The sequence below is a fragment of the Fukomys damarensis genome, unplaced genomic scaffold (genome assembly GCF_012274545.1).
Source record: "Fukomys damarensis isolate Sample0158 unplaced genomic scaffold, DMR_v1.0_HiC HiC_scaffold_1, whole genome shotgun sequence".
Lineage (NCBI taxonomy): Eukaryota > Metazoa > Chordata > Mammalia > Rodentia > Bathyergidae > Fukomys > Fukomys damarensis.
Window position 1 is genome coordinate 30618909 of NW_022900913.1, and position 24120 is coordinate 30643028.

Here is a 24120-nt window from a genome sequence, read left to right on the forward strand (position 1 = left end):
AAAGGGCAGAGGGAACCAACAGGAGAACCTTGCAGAGTTCAACCTTGCAGGAGGTCAGGGAGCTCAATTTGGGCCTTTCAGCCTGAATTCAGCCTGAATCACAGGGGTCAGCCTTTGGCTATCTGAGACTAAATGACTTAGTTCTGCACATGGCTGAACACCTTGTTCATTGTGACAGCAGACATATAGTCTAAAAGAGGCCCTTCAAATTCTTTTTCTTCTTTCTTTTCCTCATTCCACTCTGCAAATTCTCTTTTCTGTCTTTTTCCAACTTAGTCTTTTGCTTCCCCCATATTATTCTCCATCTCCCTTCCTGCTCCTGTTCCTGCCTTAACTAGGATCTCTTCTTTTATTGTTTTTTCTTCTCTCTTTATTTTCTTTTCTTCTCTCATTTTCCTTCACTCAAGGGTCAATAGTTTCAAAGGAAAGTGAGCCCCTATTACAGTCAAGTTGTTATATTCTTGTCCTTATTCTTGCACTCTGTCTTTCTCTCCTGTCTTCAACAGTTTCCTAAATTTTTTGTGGTCATCCTATGTCCTCTGGCTTCATTTGAAACAGTCTTCAATTCTTCTACCTATCTACTCCTCTCATCCTAACTCTATCTAAGCTCCCATCCTAAAGGGTAAAGATGCTATATTGAAGAGTTTATTCACTGTAAAAGTTGGGCTGCTTCTTGATTTTGATTTAATTCACATGGTTTTAAATGTGACAGATTAATGACTACCATAAATGGTCAGTTTGTAAGCTGTGCTTGAGCCTATTGTGTTGCTGATTGTGTCAATTAGGCTAAAGGGTTTTGATTAAATTAATGAGTTGTCCTTTCTGATATTATGAAAATCAGAGTGTCTATGAGTCATTAGAGACTCAAAAGCTAAAGTACAACTATATCAAAAAGACTTAAATAATAACCCAGGAATTAAATCAAAAACAACCCCAAAACAAAAATAAAAGTGAGAAAACACTTAAGTAAGACACAAAGACAGACTTCCAGCTCACCAACAGCAAACTCTATGGGAAATGAGGTTGAAAAGTCCTACAGACAACCACCAGGACACCCTGAACTCAAAGCACAGAAAGTAAAAAAAAAAAGATCAATCTGGCTCTAGAAAAATTCAAAACAGAAATAATTTCCCAGATAAACATATAGATGGTGAGCAAAAGGAAAGACATGATTATAGACTCCAGAACAGAAACTGAAAAAGAAAATAGATGAGCTCAGGACCATGATAGAAGCCATGAAGGCCCAGCATAAGAAAGAAATGGAAACCATGAATGCCCAACATAGGAAAGAAATGGAATGCATGAAACAGATTCAAATAGATAGCCAGAAGATTAAAAACTCTATTGAAAGTTTTCACAGCAGGATAAATGAATGTGAAGATAAAATTTCAAATATAAAAGACAGGATTGCAGTCAGTGACCATGAAAAGAGAGGTCTCTTAAAATAAGTAAGGGATCATGAGAAATTGATCCAACAACCCCTAGATGATGCCAAGAAGAATAACATAAGACTGATAGGAATCCATGAAGTAGCAGGAGAAAATACAAATGACTTAAAAAAGCTGTTCACAGAATTAATGACAGAAAACTTCCCAACAGAGGGGAAGAATTTGACATACTGATAAGTGAGGCATGTAGGACTCCAACTAGCCATACACACACACACAAAAAGTCTACACCTAGACATATAATAATCAAGATCCCAGAAAACCAACAGAAGAACAAAATACTACAAGCAGTAAGAGGAAAAAAAAAGAAAAACAAAAAAACAAAAAGAGAAATCACATGCAAAGGAAAGCCCATCAGAATCACAGCAAACTATTCGAAACAAATCCTCAGGTCAAGGAGAGCCTGGAGTGAGGTATTTCAAGTCCAAAAAGAAAACATTCTCCAACCTAGACTGATATATCCTGCAAAACTCTCTTTAAAAATGGATGGGGAAACAACATACTTCCATGACAAAGAACATCCAAGAAACTTTGTGAATACCAAACCAGCACTACAAGGAATTCTAAACAATATCCTGGAAAAATCCAATGAAGGTTACAACACCATGAGCCCCAACAGACCAAATCAAATAGGTAAGGCAAGAAACTAAAAGGAGAAGGCAAAAAATTAATGAGTCAACAAGAGTACAATAACATGACAATAATAAATCAGTACATATCAGTTATAACCATCACTGTCAATGGCCTCATTCACCAAACAAGCGAAATAGACTGGCAGAATGGATTAAGAAGCAAAATCCAACAATACGTTACATACAAGAAACACACCTAGTGCAAAAAAAGCCCATAGACTGAAAGTGAAAGGATGGAAAATAGTTCTCCATGTGACAGGAGCCCAGGAAAAAGCAGGGGTAGCTATCTTAATTGCAGACAAGTAAATTACAAACCAAAACTGATTAAAGACACAAAGAAGGTCACTACATCCTCCTAAAGGGAACAATTCAAGAGGAAGAGATGACAAGCATAAACATATATGCACCAAATATTCATGCTCCCAACTATATAAAACAAAGATTAAGGGACATGAAAAACCAAATAAGCACTAATATATTTGTAGTGGAGAACCTAAATACACCCCACTATCACAAATAGACAGATCATCTAGGCAAAAAAACCAACACTGAAATAGTAGAACTGAAACAACCTATTGAACATATGGACTTAATAGATGCCTATAGAGTGTTCCACCCCACAGAATCAGAATACACATTCTTTTCAGCTGCACGTGTGTCATTCTCTTAAATACACCTCTTACTAGCTCATAGAACATATTTACATAAACGCAAAGGAATCAAAGTTATCCCAGGTATATTATCAGATCATAGAGCAATTAAGCTGGAGATCAATAGCATAAGAAACTGTAGGAACTTCACAAACACATGGAAATTGAACAATGCTATCCTGAACAATCAATGGGTCACAGAGGAAATTAAAGAAGACATTAGACATTTTTACAAATAAATGATAATGCCAATACAACATACAGGAATCTATGAGACACAATGAAAGCAGTTCTACATGGAAAATTCATAGCAGGAAAACACACTAGGAAAACAGAGCAAGCTCAAATAAATAACCTAATAATGAGTCTTAGACTCCTAGAAGAAGAGGAGCAAGAAAAACCCAAAGCTCATACAAAAGAGGAAATTATAAAGATTAGAGCAGCAATCAATGCAACGGAAACTAAGAAAATGATATAAAAAACAATGAATCAAAGAGTTAGTTTTCTGAAAGACTAAACAAAATTGATAAACCCTTAGCTAACCTTATCAAAAAAAGGAAAGAAAAGGCTCAGATCCATGCAATTAGGAACAAAAAGTCACAACAGATCCAGCAAGAAATCCAGAGGATCATCAATACTTACTTTGAGAATCTGTACTCTAATAAAATGGAAAACACAGAAGAAATGGACAGATTTCTTGATACATATGAATTACCAAAGTTGAACGAAGAAGATAAAAAAATTCTAAAAACCCTGATCACAATCAGTGAAATTGAAAATGTAATTAAAACTTTACCAATGAAGAAAAGCCCAGGTCCTGATGGATTCACCACTGAATTTTACAAGGCATTTAGAGAAGAACTACTGCCTCTACTCTTTAAACTTCTCAATGAAACTGAAAGGGAAGCAATACCTCCAAATTCATTCCTGGGAGCAAGTATCACTTTGATTGCTAAACCAGAGAAAGACCAACTAAAAAATGGAATTACAGGCCAATCTTCTTAATGAACATAGATGCAAAAATTCTTAATAAGATGCTGGCAAACAGAATGCAGAGGGTCATCAAGAAGATCATACACCTTGATCAAGTTGGATTTATTCCAAGGATGCAAGGATGGTTCAACATATATAAATCAATAAATTTAATACACTACATTAACAGAGTCAAGGATAAAAACCATATGATCAGCTGGGCGTGGTGGTACATGCCTGTAATCCCAGCACTTGGGAGGCTGAGGCAGGAGGATTGCTGTGAGTTCTAGTCCAGCCTGGGCTACATAGTGAGATCCAGGTCAGTATCAACTACATAGTGAGAGACTGTCTCAGAAAACAAAACAAAACAAAACACCAAAAACACGTATAATCCTCTCAATAGATGCAGAAAAATCATTTGACAGAATTCAACACCCATTCATGATAAGAACCCTGCAAAAAAAAATTGGAATAGATGGTCTGTATCTCAATTTAATAAAGGCTATCTATGAAAAACCACCAGCCAACATCATATTAAATGGCCCAAAACTGAAAACCTTCATGTTAAAATCAGGAACAAGACAAGGATGCCCCTTATCACCACTCCTCTTTGATATAGTTCTGGAAACATTAGCCACAGCAATTAGACAAGATAAAGAAATTAAAGCAATAAAGATAGGAAAGGAAGAAGTTAAACTCATTATTTGCTGATCACATGATACTCTACAATGAAGATCCCAAAAACTCTGCCAAAACACTTCTAGACTTAATTGACACTCTCAGCAGAGTAGTTGGATACAAGGTCACCACTCAAAAGTCAATAGCCTTCTTGTACACAAATAACAGACTAACTGAGAGAGAAATTAGGAAACAATTCCTTTCACAATAGTATCCAAAAAATGAAGTATCTAGCAATCAGTATAACAAAAGAAGCAAAAGACCTCTAAATTGAAAACTACAGCACTCTGAAAAAAGAGATTGAAGAGGATATAAGAAAATGGAAAGATATCCTCTGCTCCTGGATAGGAAGAATCAACATGGTGAAAATGGCGATGCTACCAAAACTGCTATACAGATTAAATGCAGTGCCAGTTAAAATTCCGACAGTATATTTCACAGAACTAGAAAAAAATAATCCAAAAATTGATTTGGAGCCAGAAGAGACCTAGAATAGCAAAAGCCATCCTAGGCAACAGACACATGGCAGCGGGTATAATAATTCCCAATTTGAAACTATACTACAAAGCCACTGTGATAAAAAAGCATGGCACTGGCAAAGAAACAGACCTGAGGATCAGTGGAATAGATTGGAAGATACAGAAACAACTCCAGATGTACTCAGCTACCTCAACTTTGACAAAGAAGCCAACCTTCCTCACCAGAGCCAAGATGGCTTCTTTAATAAATGGTGTTGGAAAAACTGGCTTTCAATCTGCCAAAGATTAAAACTAGACCCTTATCTTTCACCATGCACTAAACTATAACCCAAGTGGATTAAAGATCTAAATATTAAAAAAAGAGACACCAAATTTGCTGGAAGATAAATTAGGCAGAACTCTTGAAGACATTGGCATAGGAAAAGACTTTATGAACAAATTCTCGGTAGCACAGGAACTAGAACAAAGAATCAACAATTGTGATCTCATTTTATTAAAAAGCTTCTGTACTGCAAAAGAAACCATCCACAGAACTAAGAGACAACATATAATCTTGGAAACAATTTTTATCAGCTGCTTCTCAAACAAAGGACTCTTGGGCCAGGGATTTAGCTCAGCGGTTTGGTGGCCTGCCTTGCAAGCACAAGGATCTGAGTTCAATCCCTGGTACAAAAAAAAAAAAAAAAGAAAAAAAAAGAAAAAGAAAAGCAATCAAACAAAGGACTCTTATCTAGAATTTATAAAGAACTCCCAAAAATCAGGCCCCCTAAATATAGACCTGGTTCAAAAATGGGCATATGAAATGAACAGACATTTCTCAGACAAAGAAGTAAAACCATCAAATAAATATATGAAAAAATGTTCCACATCACTGGTCATTTAAGAGATACAGATGAAAATAACACTGAGATTCCACCTCACCCCACAAAGAATGGCTGCTATCAAGAAATCATTCAATAACAAATATTGGCGGGGATGTTGGGAGAAAGGAACCCTTCTCCATTGTTGGTGGGAGTGCAGACTGGTACAACCACTATCGAAATCAATATGGCGATACCTCAAAGAACTAGATAGGACTAGAGGTTCCATTTGACCCAGCCACCCCTCCTCTGGGTATCTTTCCAAAAGGATTAAAAGAACCATACTACAGTGATATATGTGCACCCATGTTTATAGTGGCACAGTTAGTAATAGCTAAAATTTGGAAACAGACCAATTGCTCATCAGTTGAAGACTGCATAAAGAAGATGTGGTTTTTCTATAACATGGAGTATGACTCAGCCATATAGAATGAGAAATTAGAGTCATTCACAGGAAAATGGAAGCATATTGAGGTCATACTCAAGTGAAATAAATAAGTCACACATATGTAAATACCGAATAGTTTCTCTGGTGTGAAAAATTATAATTGTAAATAAGATCTTAATGGTATAATTGACAATGTGAAATAGGAAGAAAAGTGCTAAAGGTGTAGGGGAAGTGAGACAGGTAAGGGAAAGGAAATAAGGGAAAAGAAAAAAACATGAGAAAATGAAAAAATGTAAATAAAGTGTTTGTAAATAGGGAAGGGAGAAGGGAGTGAAGGGAGGGCAGGGACAAGAGGAGAAAATGAGAACCAAGACCTGTCATGTAAAGGTACAAGATCCCAAAGATGAATGCAACTGTACTGTATACCTAAAATGTAACAATAAACTCAATGAGAGAAAAAAAAAAAAAAGAATGTGTAGTACCGATGTATTTTAGTATAATAGAAGTGGATTCCTTTGGATTTATCTCTGTTTCAAATACAAAGGATGATAAAAATATAAGCTGAATGTTTAAAGTTAAAAAATAAAAGGTAAAGTAAAGACACATTGCCAAAAACAAGGGAGAAGTATATCGAAATGAAGGGTAGTATTTTGAGTAGTAGGGGGGGATAAGTATATTGTCTTTTACTTTAATAATTTATTTTATTAATTTTAAACATTCATTGTATTTTTAATACTTCCTATGGAAAATGTTCAAATGAGATTGGGAACGAGGGATGGGAGTGGGGGAAAGAAGGATGGGAAAAGGAAAAAAAAGGAATAGGAGGAAAAGTGGAAACAAGGCTTTTGTAACTAAGGAGGGAAGAGGGTTGAAGGCAGAGGAGGGAAAGAGAAAAATGGAAGAATCAAGATATATCATGTACAGGTACAAATTGTGTGTGATGAGTGTTATCATTATGTATATCTAATATGTACCAATAAAATTAATTTAACAATAAAAAACTGTGCCACTATTAAAAAAACCGGTTAATAAGGGAACAGAAAAAAATGTGAGACAATGAAAAGATGGAAATAAAGTGTTTGTAGATGGGGAGGGGAGCAGGGGGTTGAGCGAGGGCAGGGACAAGGGGAAACAATGAGAATCAAGACTTGTCATGTAGAGGTACAAATTCCCAACAATGAATGTAACTATACTGTATCCCTAAAATGTACCAATAAACTCAATTTTGAAAAACCAAAACACAAAACAGTTAATGAAACTTTGCCACTGTAAACATGGGTACATGTTTATCGATGTAGTATGATTCTTTTAGTTCTTCTGGGAAGAAGCCCTGCTCGGGAATGGGAGGCACTTTTGATTGACAGGATGAAGTAAGGAGAGAAAGGGCAGGCCTGGCCTGCAGGGGTAGAGCTGAGGATGATGCCTAACAGCCTACCATACAGTGCTCAGAGCACACTCCCACAGGAGAGCATCAACTGTGCTCGGCTGAGAAATCCTGAGAAAGTTCTACTGTTCATGCCTTATTGGGAATATCTAAGCAAAAAGCCTGCTTACAGCTTTTTAAACAACAAAATATACTCTCAATCCTACAAATAACTCCATAGAGGCTAAATGATATAAAAGTACTGTAATTATACGACTAGAGGTAGCTTGTAAATTATGTGCCTTTGAATGTTTTATGCCTATAATGTGCTTTAAAAACAAAAGAAATAAAAGACTCAAGAAGCTTGGGTAAATAATGAATTTAAAATATCTTAGCAGTCATATTTTACATTCGTAGGAGGTGTTTGTGTTCTTTTTCAATTAAAGCAGGAGGAGAAAACTCACTCCTGTGACTGCAGATATTCTTCCCTCATAACACCTGTGAAGGGAGAGAAAAAGACATCTTCACTTGATGGCATGTAAGCTTTGAAGTATGAAGGAGGCAGTAAAAGGGTAACAACAGTTTACTCAAATAAAAGTATTAACAAACTTTTAGCACCTGTGGTTTTTGTATTATGTTCAAATAGTTATTTACCCATGACTTACTTGGTCTATATTGCTTGTTCTTCTTGTACAGCATTAATTCTTGCCCCTTGTCCATTTTAGAACCCCAGATTCAGTAACATCGGAGGACACATAAGCCTGTCAAAGTTCTCAGAGAAAGTATGTGGAAAAGAGGAGGCAGGTGAGGCCCAATTTCTATGGAGGAGATGATCAGCACCCACTCTGCCAAGGACTGACCAGAAAGCATAACAAAAAACTGGACCCAATGGCACATATCTGTCACTGCAGCTACTAGGGAGACAGAAGCAGAAAGATCGTTTGTGGTTAAACCTGCGCAATATGGTTGAGAATTTATAACAAACAAACTGAGAAGAAAGTTCTTCTCTGGGTTGGAGAAACTTTGCATCTTTAAGATATGAAGCAAGCTCCAAGAAACGTGGCATAGATTTAAGCAGTTGAAATTTTCAAAGAGTGATAGTATTCAGTCTTATTGCCTTGCGTTGCTTAGATCAGTGATGGTGAACCTTTTAGAGCTTTCAATGATAAAAACAGCCCACTGTGGCACATGTGCCAGAGGTTCACCTCCACTGGCCTAGATGAAAGAAAACAACTAATATGTTCTCCACAACCTTCTGCCCCTTCTCAACACATGATCAGCACGATGTAGGAGAATATATGCATTTGTGTACACACACACACACACACACACACACACACACAGGCACGCCTACAGTGGAAAATTTAAAACTTGCTATTGTCAGAAATTATATAATACGACTCTTCTAATTGCTTTTACTTGTGAAGTTTGGGTTAAAGCAAGCTAGCTCAAAACACAGTACTCTTCTCAATATGGTGGATAGTAAGTTGCAGTCTTGACACAAAAACTATGGTGACCTTTTTGAATCCTTTAATATTGTCTAAATGTTTATATATTTAATGAATTATAATTTATGCACTTAGTGTGTGCATTGTTTACATAGTGAATGTAAAAACAGGAATTTGATTTGATTTTCTTTCCGCAGCCATAGCACCCTCCTTGCAAACAAACGCTCCTTTAAGGTCTGGTACACTTCTCCCCATATATATGTTAAACACTGGCTGATGAGCTGAGTGTGTTTGGATTTCACTATGATTGATCAAGCAGATGCTAGATGGGAAATGATTTCTGCAGCTTCTTTGTTGGCCTCGAGTCATGAGCCCATCCTGAGAGCGCTCACAGAATCTCTACTTCATTGTTAATGGGCTGTGTTGGGTTCCAGTCGGCTGAGCCTCTGAGGCTGGAGAGAGTGGCAGGCCCATTTCAACAGGATGTGGGAACTTGTCTCTCACCGCAAATCAAGTTATTGGGGCAGGAGCAGGCTGCACAATGCTGGGCAAGGAGCTGGTAGCGGAAGCAGCACTGCCAGCCTTGAGTGTAAAACTGTCGGTGACTTGCAAATGTGGGGATGCAACTGCAGCAACTCCAGTGGCCAGCACTGTTCTGTCTCCGTGGGTGGCATCATGAGGTGTGATGTGGTCATAAGAGTGCATCTGGTGAAGATGGGGTCTCAGGTGCTGTGTGTGCCTGGCCACTTCTCATTGGGAGGCCGGCCAGAGTGCTTCTCCATAAAACCTCTGGGTGTGTCCTGTGCCTCATGGTATGGGACGCTCTGATGTTCTCCTCAGCACCTGCTGCTCTGAGCCTTTTCTTTGTTTCTACTCTGTTCTAGGAGTGAGTGGAAGTAGAGGAAGCAAGAGAGTTTAGCAAGTCGCGAAAGCTTACATGGTGAAGGCCCACCTACTAAATGCTGATGCCGTGTGTTCTCAAGGTATAATGGCAAGTTGAACTTCTGTGTCTTTGAAGATCAGGAGCTTGAAAATCACCACCATTCTATGAAACAGAACCTTCCTGTGTCCGCTTTTATGTTATCCTACCAAATAGCTCCTATGCAAATACAGTTCTGACTTTGGCATGACCTCCAATAGCTTACCCATAAACCACTTTTCTTGTATTTCTGCAGTCTGTTCCACTGTACATTTTTGACTTCTTGATGTGAATGGAATGGTGGTAGGATCCAGAGAATATAGAGTGAGATGTAGATGGTTTAGAGAAACAACTGATCCTAAAACTATTGGTCTTGTTATTCCATTTTGTATATATTCATAGCATTTCCTAGGATTCCTTAAACTCCATTAATTAGATATACCAAATTAGAAGGTGGTCTTTGAAGAATTTATGTTTTGTTCAGTGAACTTGTACATAATTGAAAAATGTTTTCATGGGTATTTAATTGGTGGCTGATTTGGTTCTGAGGATAATATTTAATATACAGTGTATGTTTCTTTCATTTTTTCCCCTGCATCTGTAAGTGTTTGAACTCAGAGACCTTAATTTCAGTTACTATTTGCTGTGGTTGTTCTGTTTTCTTATATGTACATGAATATGCTATATCAATTAGCAAAATAAAATCCATTTGATATAAAAATTCTTGGTGACCGAGAAGGATACAGTTTGACATGTAAAAATGTTACACTCCTTTTGCTCCACATTGGCCTGTCGATTACTCTCACACACAAACACACAGACTCACACGGCTGCACATCCCTGGACACTGGACTTCTTTTCTTCATCTGGTGAGGAGGCAGAGACTGAAAGTGTTGGTGTGGGGTGGGGGTGGAGGGATGAGGGCTTCTGTGGGGTTTCCTAGGCACTTCCTTCCCATCATGTAAGAGATCTTGGTGAGGAGAACTCCTAGAAGAGGAAGGCTAACAAGCTAACCAAAGACAGGTGGCAGCTTCTAGTTAGTGAGTGACCCAGAGTTTGATCTGAGGAAAGAAAAAACTAGGTATTAAATGGGAAATATGGAAGAGTTCAGAAACAGAAATGGATTCAATTCTAAAATTTCACTCCACAAAACACGATAGTGTGGGCGCCCTCTAGCCTCATTGTTACTCTACCTCTTCTCCTTTTGAAATATGAAGAAAATGCATGAAGTGTTTAATACCCAGGATTCAGTAAAATATCCAGCTCACATCTCTCACCTCAGTTTTTCTCTGTATCAAAACTGCACAGTAGCAGAATTGCCAGGAGACAAGCAACTCCTCTCACCTTTGTCATGGGGCTTTTCACTTTGGTTGCACCTTTTCATGTTAAAACTGTGGTGTTCTTAATTTTAAGCTTTCCACTGTGGCCATCCTGCTCTTAGCACCTAGACAGCCTCTTTTCCAAGGCTTCCTCAACTTTCTAAAATGCTTCGTGGTTTCAGCTGTCTTGCGTTCTTACTTTTCCATTCATTCACATACAGTACTCACTGAGAGTTTTGGATACTTTTTGCTTAAGTTCTAAATCACATATATGGAACTTTGGAATTAGTTTAATATCTGCATTTTATTAAAAATCACCTTTTCTAGGGTAAAAATTATCTTAATTGTTTTCTCTGAAAGCTGTGCATGCACTCACTTAATTAGCAAGATGAAAATCTGGAGTTTAGTATTTCACTCCTGTTACCAACTCCATGATTAGAACTAAAAATGACATTTCAGCAAGATTTCACATACAATATCTCAGTTGGTCCTCCTGATGTCTGGTTCATTCTTACTGTTACAAAAGAATATAATGAGTCATACAAATGGTATCAAATGGTAGAAATGAGAACCAAGTCCAGATTCTGATTCTAAATTTTATATTTACTTCAATATATTCATAGGAATTGACTTTATTTTTTGTGTAGTTATTATTTTAAATTTAAAATCTCAGCTAAGACACAAAACCTTTTACATTTTTATTCTTATGCAAAAAGCTTTCCACCTAACACTAGTTACTGACCTTCTGCCCCAGAGGCCCCAAGGAAGGGAATGTGATCATTTTTGTTGTACTTATGGTTGGAACCATGACAGATCTGAGATGAACAAAGAGGATATAGGGGTTTAGACCAAAACCTCTGAATTGACTTGCAATGTTGTGGCAATGTGGAAAGAGGAAACAAGACCAACAATTTTGCCTAATTTTAAAATGATTGGTCTGTATGTGTCCATGCTAAGGAGAATGTCTAGGTAGGTGACAATATTAGGTATCTTTTAGCATAAAATACTTCAGAACTCTGCCCATACAGTCATGTCATGAGCCATCCAACTTGGATTCAAGACCATGGGCACTATTCTTGTCCATCTATCCACTGTCTGAACAGGATGGTGTTTGCTGTCCTTCTTGCTTTGGCTTAAAATTTATTACTGGGGAGGTTAAAAAGGAACATAAAGAGATATGACAGGAAAAGAGATTATGACTTGGAATTTCCCATGGCAAAACTCAAATTGATGGCAATGTACTTATATAAAATATCTTTATCTGAATAAAAGAATAAAGTGTTGACATCAATGGTTAATTCAAAGAATAGGAATGAAACATGGAAACACCAAATTCCGGTTTTGTGATTTTTTAAAATACTGCATGGCTTTTAGAAAGAATAAAAATATTACCAAAAGACTCACTTATTAATACATTTTATTTTAATTAAAATTTAAGACACATACATTACGGTGACTATTATCATAAAAGCAGAAAACAATAAGTGTTGGCAAGAATTTGGAGAACTTGAACACTTGTGCACTGTTGGTAGAAATATAAAATTATGTACTGTGGAAAACAATATGGAAGTTCCTCAGAAAATTAAGAATTACCATGTTGTTTTCTTTTCCCTTATTTCCTTTCCCCTACCCTTCCCACTTCCCCTACGCCTTTAGCACTTTTCTTCCTATTTCACATTGTCAATTATACCATTAGGATCTTATGTACCATTATAGTTTTTCACACCAGAGAAACTATTTGGTATTTACACATGTGTGACTTATTTTTTTTTTAGTCCATCTATCCACTGTCTGAACAGGATGGTGTTTGCTGTCCTTCTTGCTTTGGCTTAAAATTTATTACTGGGGAGGTTAAAAAGGAACATAAAGAGATATGACAGGAAAAGAGATTATGACTTGGAATTTCCCATGGCAAAACTCAAATTGATGGCAATGTACTTATATAAAATATCTTTATCTGAATAAAAGAATAAAGTGTTGACATCAATGGTTAATTCAAAGAATAGGAATGAAACATGGAAACACCAAATTCCGGTTTTGTGATTTTTTAAAATACTGCATGGCTTTTAGAAAGAATAAAAATATTACCAAAAGACTCACTTATTAATACATTTTATTTTAATTAAAATTTAAGACACATACATTACGGTGACTATTATCATAAAAGCAGAAAACAATAAGTGTTGGCAAGAATTTGGAGAACTTGAACACTTGTGCACTGTTGGTAGAAATATAAAATTATGTACTGTGGAAAACAATATGGAAGTTCCTCAGAAAATTAAGAATTACCATGTTGTTTTCTTTTCCCTTATTTCCTTTCCCCTACCCTTCCCACTTCCCCTACGCCTTTAGCACTTTTCTTCCTATTTCACATTGTCAATTATACCATTAGGATCTTATGTACCATTATAGTTTTTCACACCAGAGAAACTATTTGGTATTTACACATGTGTGACTTATTTATTTTACTTAAGAGTATATCCTCAATAAGGGAAAAGAAAAAAATATGAGAAAATGAAAAAATGGAAATAAAGTATTTGTAAGTAGGGGAGGGAGGAGGGGGTGAAGGAAGGGCAGGGACAAGGGAAAAAATGAGAACCAAGACCTGTCATGTAAAGGTACAAGATCCCAATGATGAATGTAGCTGTACTGTATACCTAAAATGTACCAATAAACTCAATGAGAAAAAAATAAAACACATGTCACCTATAAAGTCATAGTAAGCAATCATTAAATTGGTCCCTCAAAGAAGAAAAAAAAAAGAATTACCATATGATCCCGCAATTCCGCTTCTGGCTACATACCCAAAAGAAATAATACTAGGGGCTCAAACAGATATTTGTAGACTGTTGTTTACAGTAGCATTATTCTTAATAGCCGAAGGATAGAAGCAACCCAAGTTGCTTCATCTGTGACATAGTTACCAGTTTCTATAGCAATTTGCTCCCAAAAAGAAGCTGCAACAAGAATGAATCTGTTAGTTGGGGTGAGATTGGGGCAGGGGCAAGGGTGACACTGTGTCCCAAGGGCAAACTAAACCTCTGATTGGGCAAGTGCAACACAGCTGAAGAGCTGACCAAGGGGAGCAAAAGAAGTACCAGGCACAGCCCCTACTCCTTCCCCAGGAAGCACAGCTTTCTTTCTGGCTCCTTGTAGAGTGAGTAGACCCTGAGGATGTAGAAGAGGGACCAATCCTCACTCCTGAGTTCTGATGTGCCTGCTGACTGCCAGGGACCAGATCAGAGCAGCAAATGTCAAATTCTTACACACACCCCACCCACGTACTCTGAGGATTTAGATTCAGGATTTGCTCCTAGTGTCCAAGACTTTGATAAAACAATACAAAGGTTCATAATTACTTAAAATGATGATAGACAATTAAAACTTTTTTGATGGCAAGCTTTAAAACTGTAAAGATGGTGATCAGAGAAATAAAATTGAAACTCTTAAAGTGACAACAAATAGCCTGGTAGAATCAATTAAATACTTCACTGCTGCAGATTGCAAAAGACCAGAATAATCTGGAGAAGCACGCGGATGGAATCATGAATACTGTTAATCTTAGAGATGCAATTTATCAACCTTGTCCCTTAGAACCTGCAATCGCCATGACGCCTTCCCAGACTGTCTTACCCCCAACTCCTGCTGAGTTATATAAATCAGAACAGTGTGCATCTTCCCTACCCTTTGGACCTGCATTAGCATCCTTGGGGCATCAAGCTCAAACATCAAATAATACAGGCAGTGGGCACTACCAGGTAGTAACAGTCATGTTCCCAAGCCATGTGACTGTCTCCAAATGTGGTCCCAGAGTTATTTATCATATGGTAGCAGGGAAGATGGTTCTACAGTGTTGATGAATTCAAAGTACTTAATAAGTTCTGGATCTGTCTCAGCCTTAACATATAGCAGCTTGGGAAATTGCCTCAAGTGCCCAGACACTGCAGAGTCACTGAACTCTTTCATGACCAACAGAGCCAGAGATGCTGGCCTCTTCAATTTGTGGGACAACAGAGACAATGGCAGGATCAAGGGGGAGCATAGAGTATTATGTGTTTCTTGGTGTTACTATTCACCTTGTCACAGGTTTGGCTCAGAATGGATCTGACTAAGGTAGTTCTTCCAATGTGCATTCTTGGAAGATCTTTTTTAGAAATGTATGCAGACTTCTTTTGCATCTCCAGAGCTGTTTGTGAGCCATAGTGACCTGAAGAGTGTGGGGATAGAATGGTTCTGGCTGTGAAACCATTCAGCTCAGCTCTCTGAGTTTCCCAGAACAGCGTAGCATTCATGGTTTAGTTGGTTTCTCATCATTCACTCATTGTAGCCTTTATGGGCTGAGTGCTTTGGAAAGATTCAATTCAGTGTTCATATCTGGACTGTCCTAAATTCTTTAGGGTGTCTGGAGTACAAGACTAGGGTAGGGTCGTGCCCCATGTGTAGACTGTGATGCACATCAATTCTCACATTCCCCAGTGGGTATAGATGATCTATCCCCACAGTGCCCTGAATAGAATTAAGAGGAGATGCAATGTTCATTGTCTCCCAAAGGATGACAGTGCATGTACCATCTTCTACACTAAAATGTTTTGTGGGGGCCAGAAGTACAAGACTTTTTTCTCTAATCAGAGGTCTTTTTGTTCAATTGAAGTGGGATGGAAGAGTGTAATATATATAAAATAGGCAACACTGGAAACACAGTCTTTGAAGATACCAAGATGTTGCCTATCAGGAAGAAAGCGAGGAAGTTAGGACATCAAAAGGAATAGAATCCTGCTACATTTGGAAGGATTTCACTTTCAATATAAAAATCAGAGACTGATGCAGCAGCTAAAGTGAAGAACAAAGTTGAATGAAGAAAGACAAAGTGCAGAGAAGCCTGAAAAAGGAAGAAAGGGGAAATTAAATAGGAGGCAAAGGTATTCCCTGAGGACGGAGAATCCAAGGTTCACGATGAACCATTACTGAAACATCTTGGTGCCCTCCCACAAAGCATCACATTGGGAAACATAAAGCCTAGTTGACCAACAAGCAGTCGTCTTTCAAAAAAAAAAAAAAAATCTGTCACTTCGTTCTTATCGGAGCAGGTCTTATCTCAAGAATAGTGGGCTTCCTGACCGACCGAGATAAACAGGGAGAAGCTTCCCTTCGTTCTCCAATGGATGTCTTTATGATTCTGGCTTCAATCCTGAGGAAAAAACTTTAGGATTTGAAACAGCATGACTGTTCCAGCCAGATGTAATAGCATATGTCTGTAATCTGTGTGAAGATGAGGCGGGAGGATCATAAATGAGCTCATCCCGGGCAATTTAGCAACTTAAAATCTTGAAATTAAAAACTAAGAAAAAGGGCTGGGGATATATCTCAGTTCAAAGGCCCTGAGTTCAATCCCCAGTACCACAAGCAAAATAAAAACAAAACAAAAGGAACACACTTGCCCCTTTCCCAAACTCAGTCCTTTGAAAAGCATTTGTATACGCAAATCTCACACATAGGCATTCTAGTTCTGCAGTGAAGACATGAGATGTGAGCTCTGTTTCCTAGTTCAAATAATCTTGGGGGTCTCTTTCTCTCTCTCTCTCACACACCACACACACATACACACCCCTACATGATGGCAGATTTCCCATAAATACTCCATCTACTGTAGATGTTGTTTCTCAGAGGTGCTTCAGAAAATTAGGGCTACATATTAATATCACCATTAATTTCATGGTTTCACCTAAAATAACTTTTATTTTGGAGCTGAAACATAAAATTGTATCTAAATCTGGGGGAAGAAAGAACAGATGAATTTGTGGCTTGCTTTCTGGGCCGGAGACTGTTCTGGGAGCTTTTAGGCATTGTCTCTTAACAAGACCACAGAAAAATGACTGGAAGCTCTGTTTTACAGACTTGGAAACTGAGCCATGGAACAGTGGACTTGTTTACTCATGGGCCATAGCTGCTGCATGGCAGAGCCATTATTCATATTCAGATCTTGGTTCTGAGGCCAGCCCTAGCCACAAACCTAGCAGCCATAGCAGAAACTTGCCAGGGAGCCAAGGTTCAACCTCTCCATATTCTTGTTCTCACAAACGTCCCTCAGAAGGTGCCTCCACGAACACCTCACCCCGAGGCTACATCATTTCCACATTCCCTGACTGCCCTCTCCTTTTAACATTGGATGTAAGGGTTAGCAGTTGGGATTTTAAGCACCTGGAAGCTGATAAAAGCTTCCAAGACAGCGCCTGCGATTAGTGCTAGGACCACTAGATGTCAGCGTGGCTGCTCTGCTAGGCAGCAGTCACTTTTCAGACTGGGTCCTGGGACCAGATCTCTGTACTGCAGTGGAAGCTGGGGAGAATTTGTAGCCCACTGGTAGATACATGGACAGAAATGATACGCAGGTGATTTCCCCAGGGAAGTAGAATCCTTTTCATCCTTTCCTCTTTGAAACGGAAGACCAACTTTTGCTGGATATCCCTAGAACACACCACAGTTGTTTGGATATTCAAGGTGTCCTTTAGTGGCACATTTTAAAAGATGTGGTTTCTTCACAAAGAACCTCATCCTTCTCCCTTTCACCTTTCATTTGTCACTAATTTCATGGGGCCTTCGACATCTTCGAGTTTGCATCTCGGCTTGGTTGTACACTTGTTCTGGTTTACATTAAACCTCCCTGGCAGTTTCAAGAAGCAACAGAAAAGCGTTGCCGTGGCTTTGACCCTGGGGTGGTGAACTCAACTATTTTTCTACACAAAACATTCTGTTTCTGATGCCCAAATAGTTCAAAAAACAAATATTAATAACACAGGGTCACCTTTTCGTACACAATAGCTACAGAATTTTACCCTTACGACAGCCCTATGAAGCCCACACTATTATTACCCCATTTTAGAAATGAGAGAGCTGAGCCAGAGAGGTCGTATGGCTCACTTGTAGTTACACGGTGCATAGGAGACAGAGGTTGAAGCTCATTCTTTTATACTATACATTATTTCACCACACATCTAGTTAAAAGTGAAAAACACGTCTTATAAAATTTTGGAAGAAGCAGCAAAGCAAACAAGAGAGCCCAAGGCCCCAAGCAAAGCCTGGAGTTATTGGTCTTTCTGAAAGAAAGACTTCCCTGCTGGTTTCCAGTCATTTGTCCTTCCTCCAGTTTTCCAGGATCTCCTCTGACAAGGCCCCATTAGCTGCAGTGTGGCCCTTTTTCTTTGTCTCTGTAGAAATCTCACACAAATTGCCACCCCTTGCCAGATCTTAAGGTTTTGGGGAAATTGAAAGTAGTTCTTCCTCATCAAAAGGATAAACACACACTTGTTAAGAGACAGGATGAAATAAATCATCTGTGCCCAGCCCTGAGGGCAAATGGCCCTCATCTCTGGCTTTGGTGCAAGACATCATTTAATACCAGTGGTGCAGAAGGTTACAATGCAGGAGAGACCCATTCAGTTATGAAAGAGCAAGTGTCAGACACATCTTGAGCACATTTTAGTCTGGTTGTCATCCTTCTGTCTACAATGAATCTGAGGTTTAGGGTCTGAGGTCCATTTGTTTAGCTATTTGACAACAGAAAATGCCTTTCCTTTGGTTATTCATTCTGCAGTCTATACTGCCAGATGTTGGGGGTGGCATCTTTTCCCGCTGTAAAAATTATTCGAAAGAGGAAACATTGGCATCATGGTTACCTGACTCCTGCAGAAGAAGATGGGAGGTCGGTCTCGTTTAGAGGTGTTCTTGGGCCCAGAGCCTGGCTCCCTGGCATTTATGGCTGCAGCATCTGCCCTGAGTGCAGACACCAAAAACGATGGTACTTTCTGATGCTTGGCAGGGCTTTGCCCTAGGCATTGGTTGAGTGAGCCACTCCTCCCTCCCCCACCAGAATGACTTAAACAAGAAGAGTTCTGTTATGGCCTCCGGATATTGAGTAAGAAGGAAGAGAAAGAAGGGAACTAAAATGTGTCCATTCAGCCTGCATGCTTCTGCTGACATTCCCATCAAGCATGTGACTTTCAAAAGGGCAAAACAGGCCTAGTGCACGCCTGTAATCGAAGCACTTGGGAGGCTGAGGCAGGAGGATCACTGCGAGTTCGAGACCAGCCTGGGCTACACAGTGAGACCATCTCCAAAAAACAAAAAACAAAAAACAAAAAAACAAAAGGGGCAAAACAAAGTTCTTCTGCCAGCCACCATAGTGCTCCAGATGAGGAGCCCGTAAAGCTTGTGGTCCCAGGATCTGCTGCACCCTCAGCAGAGGTCAAGGAGAGGTGTTCTGCGTGACCAGAGCACTCTCCCCTGTGCAGCATAGTTGGACCCTAAGTGTAGCTTTGGACTGGAGGTGCAGCAGGCACTTGACTGTATCAACAGAAGAGGGGCATGCATGCATAGCAGGGACTCACTGAGGGTGATCCCCATTAGATCTTTCTTCAAACTCTAGGAAGATGGAGGATAGAGGATAATCCAGGCTAAGAGACTACCCCAGGGACTAACTGGAATTTTACTAAACTGAGTTTACCAAGTTTCCCTCTTCTTCTTCCTTCTTATTCATGCATGTGTACATGCAAGCATTTATTCATCATAAACATCAACCGCCTGCTGTGTGGGTCAAACACCGCACTAAAACTAGAAAGGTGAACAAGACAATGTTTTCTTTTCGTGGCTTATCATCTTGTAAAAGTTATAAAGTCCCACTGCCCTCCTGGTATGAGTTTTCCCTTCATGCAAAGCAAGGATTTGTCAACTGATATGGTTGGACTGGAGAAAGCCCCCTGAAGGCCATGCGCACTCATTCATAGGTGGGGTGATGAATCGTGGGGGCCGGCTAGCTGACTTGCTGTTGGAGGTGGCGTCTGGTGGGAGAAGGTGTGTCCCTGGGAGCGTGACCCGGAAGGGTACATCCCCTTCCTTGGCTTCTCCCTTCTCTCTGCTTCCAGACCACCATCATTTGAGCACCTTTGCTCTGCCTGGCCCCTCCCATTATACCTTTCTGCCTTGGAGTCAGACAACCACGGGCTGAGAATATGGGTGAAAATAACCTTTTTCTCCTTTATGTTGTGGGTGTTGGGTATTTTGTCCTAGTGACAAAAAAAAAAAAAATGACTAAGACACCAATTATGCCAAATCTGATATGTGTCCTGTTTCATATAGCTTTCAAAATAAGTTTTTTTTATACTTTTATAAAGCTATAAACTAAAGGAACAAAATAAGAAGAAGGAGCAAAAGACAAAGACAATGGTGACAATGACATGACAGGACTGTAGATGGTCTAAAATATTTCTTATTTGGCCCCCTGCAAAAAAAAAGAAAGAAAAGAAAAAGTCAACACTCATTCTATTGTAAGAACTCTGCCTATTCCGTTGGTACACAACTAGGTGTGATCACACAACTGAGTTTTGGCCAATGAAGTCTTAGCAGAAGTGGTTTATGTGGCTTCTTGGGAAGCCCCTAAATAACTGCCATCATGCTGTCCTCTCCCAATAACCAGGGCAATTCTCTTGGAATGGGAGAGACAGAACATATAAATAGCCCTAGCCCTGCCATAGGAACAGCCTTCCTTCCCATCTCTGAATTTTGCTGGATGGTTATCAGGAAGGGGAAAAGAGAAGGAGAAATTGAACTTCAGAAAAACTAATTTTTGTTGGATCTCTTTTACTGCAACCAGATCTGTATTATAACCTCTTCGGAGACCATTCAATCATGGCACAGCATGACGAGTGTAAAGCTCAAAGGGTTATGGATTTGCACAGGAAGAAGTAATTACTACTGCATGGAGGCAGGGGAGTTGAGGAAGATTTACCAAAGGCAGGACACTTGATCTTGTCCATGAAAGAATCCTAGCTGGAGTTTGAAATCACTTGTTTCTTTTCCCCTCCATCAACATCCCTTGATTCCCCAAACAAAATAAAACAAAATAATCTACCCAGATGAGAAGCATGCCCTGCCTTCTAGGCTGCAGCTTCTTCCCCCTTTCTCTTCACTGAGGAACTCTAACTTATGTTTCAAAGCCCAGGGTAGTGAGTGCTTCCTTCTGAGCTCAGTCTCGTCAGCCTGGGTATGGCTTTCTGAGCCGCCTTTTAATTGGAGACATGTCTTACCCACCCGACCCAAGGGTGCTTATTTATCTTTGATTCCAAGCATACAGAAGCATACAGAAGTCACTTTATCAAAGTCAAAATGAATCAAAATGTTAGAGGCCCAAAATAGTTTTCTTGTTTGTTTGGCTTTTGCCTTTTTATAGAATTGTTTTGGGAAAAGGAAGGGGGACCCAGCAATTTATATCCTTGAACCCCTATATGTTGAAAGTCTATGCATCTTAAAAGGTCTGTGTTCTAAAATGGCAGGGAAGAAATATAAATATTTAGAAAACTTTAAATTAAAAGTTGAATATTTTGTTTGATGCCTGTGGTAGTTATGCAGACTGATAGTGTCAGAAAAGGTTTGAAGACTAAAATGCCATAAGGTAAGTTTAGTAATTCATGGGCTATTCCTGGATAAATGGAAGTATAGATATTCCCTTGGATCTATCTTATTTTTAATTTACCTCCTTATTACTTAATAATGAAATCCACATTTTTATTTAAAAATATATGGGACCATCTATTATTATCTGATAACAATAATACCATGATAATGGTAATTCCACTTGATTCCCTCTTGCCTCTGTATGTCATATGGTTCATAACCAACAAAAGCAAGAACACTGCTTTCAGTGCAAGTCTATCTGCCATATGCTATATGTATGCATTATCCATGTACTCAGGTTTTTTTTCATTAGGGGTCTTTGATCACATCATTTAAAAAATCTCAAATTGTTCTTATTATCCAGGATCTTTTATTCTGTAGCTGGACAACTCATACCTTGCTTATTAGCTTGTCAAACTGTTTTTTCAGAGACAAAAATACCATCCAAATATTCTCTGATATCTTTGTGTTTTACTCTTGTGGCTTGGCTGAGTCAAATCATCAAAATCTGAAACAAGTTCAATGTCATTTCCTTCAAGACTTAACATAACTGTGGGGGGGCTTTAGATACTGAATAAACAGCACCTGGCCTCAACTACACCTGGCAGATACATTTTTCACTTGAGAAATTTGGGATTTCAATGGTAAACCCGTTCTCCTGAGTAATGACATCAATGGGAAGTGAGGCACAAACTTCCTTGTGTAACAGACACCCAGTATAGTGCCTTCCGTCACGTTCTGTACAAGACTACCCCGTGGGAGAGGGAACCGTTTCCTCTCTATTCCCCCATCACTAGTCAACTCTGAGCCTCCTTTTCTTTTTCTTTCTAAGGAGGCTTCGATCTATGCTGATGAGATGAACTCCCTAGAGTTCTTTGCAGCTACTGAGCGATGTTGACATTTTCGGGAATGTTAACAGGGTGGTGAGAGTGGTCTTTATTCTCTAGTACTGCAGCAAAGAGAAAATGTCTCTAACGTAAGACTTTTAGGTCACCGTGTAAGATGGCATTTTCCCCTTCATTGCATACAAGGGCCATGTTTTTCTTCATATATAATCCTTCTTGAGATGCTGTTAATCAAAGGTGAAGTCTGAAAAAATTACTTGTGTTATATTTCTAAAGGAAGCTAGTAATGCGGTATTGCATTATTATTTGAAAATGAAAGCTTCATTATTTTTGTGGATACCCTTCATGAAAGGCTTTAAGTTTCAGGGAAACCTGAGCAATGAAATAAAAATAAAATATTTTAGAGGTCGCTTAATAAAACATTAGGCCTTCTGTTACAAAATCATAGCTAACACCTCAGTGCTTCTGGATATTTTATTAAATGTTCAGGATTTACCTTCACCCACATCAGAGTAATTCTAGGAAAATGGTTACCCTCTCAGTGAATAGCTCATTCTTTGTGGACATGAATAGCAGGTTATTACTCCCTGATCCTGTGCTGCTCTCTTGTGTAATGCAAGGAAACAAAACTATGTAGAATTAGCTAGTTGAGGTGGGAATGTAGTGGAGATGGAGACAGTCAACTTACTCTAAACTCATTGCTCCCAGTATTAGTGCCTATTTAGATATCAAAATTTGTGCCTTTGTAACCCAGCCGAAATCTTCTACTTATCTCATTCTACCCTCACCCTCACCTCCCAAGGGAGAGACCTTTCTGAAATCCATCCCGTCAGCAAAATGTCTGCTCGACACTGCCTATCAGGATGCTTGCTTCTCTTTTTGTACTTTAAACATTGTACTTACTATCTTTCTTTCCTTTTAGCAACAATAACCTTTCCCTACAATTTAAAAAACTGACAAAGCTAATATTGTGGTTCTTAAGAAAGCCACATGATAAAACCAATGGCTAACACGGTCTTCTCTCCAGCGGAGGTAACCTGGTCCTGGCAGTCACGCTAGCTCTGCTGTGCAGTTTGAAGCTTCTGGTGAGTTCCTCGGAGAACAATCATGACTGCATTTGGGAAAATGAAAATGATTTGGCTTGAGTAAGCCTCTGGCACAGTCCTGTTGGTTTCCTTCATGCCAGGATCTGGGCACAGTGTGAGGACAGATGGGGAGGGCCCTCCTCTGCTGGCTCAGCAAGGGCATGAGTTTGGCAGCCGAAACAGCATTTGCCACTGCCGAGATTAAGGAGTAGCAGATGCAGCTCAGATGAATCCATGCCCTTCCAAAAGCTAGCCGTTCCATTGTCAAAAGCTTTATCTTTAAGCAAATTGCAACCTGATCACAGCCCATCAAAGGTGTGTATTCCTGGAGTGAGCTATTGTCTACTGTCAAAAAACACTCTATTCCCAGACACCCTGATAATTAAGATGAGAATGAATTATGTAGGAGAGTAGAAAAGAAATAGGTTCTGCTTATTTTCTTTGACTTCAGCAGCCACTGCCCCACTTCCCCTTCCTCACCTCAGAACTCAGGCTCACCACCTGCTCAGTGCAGGCCTAGCTCCTATTCAATGTGTGAAAAAAAGGTGTGTTTTTTTTTTTTTTTTTTTTCCCTCTGCTCAGCCTTTT

General features: G+C 39.1%; 1 protein-coding gene across 3 annotated transcripts in view; it reads right to left on the reverse strand.

The window, feature by feature from the left end:
- Fyb1 (FYN binding protein 1) overlaps positions 1 to 24120 on the reverse strand; it is a 157005-nt gene that overhangs the window by 91277 nt on the left and 41608 nt on the right. Inside the window, exon 1 of one of the 3 annotated variants that reach the window (XM_010607758.2) lies at positions 18830 to 18965. The exons of the other annotated variants lie outside the window; for them this stretch is intronic. The gene's annotated coding sequence lies outside the window, so the exon portion shown is untranslated. Of the gene's footprint in view, positions 1 to 18829; positions 18966 to 24120 lie in introns of those variants that run through there. 3 annotated transcript variants of the gene reach the window in all.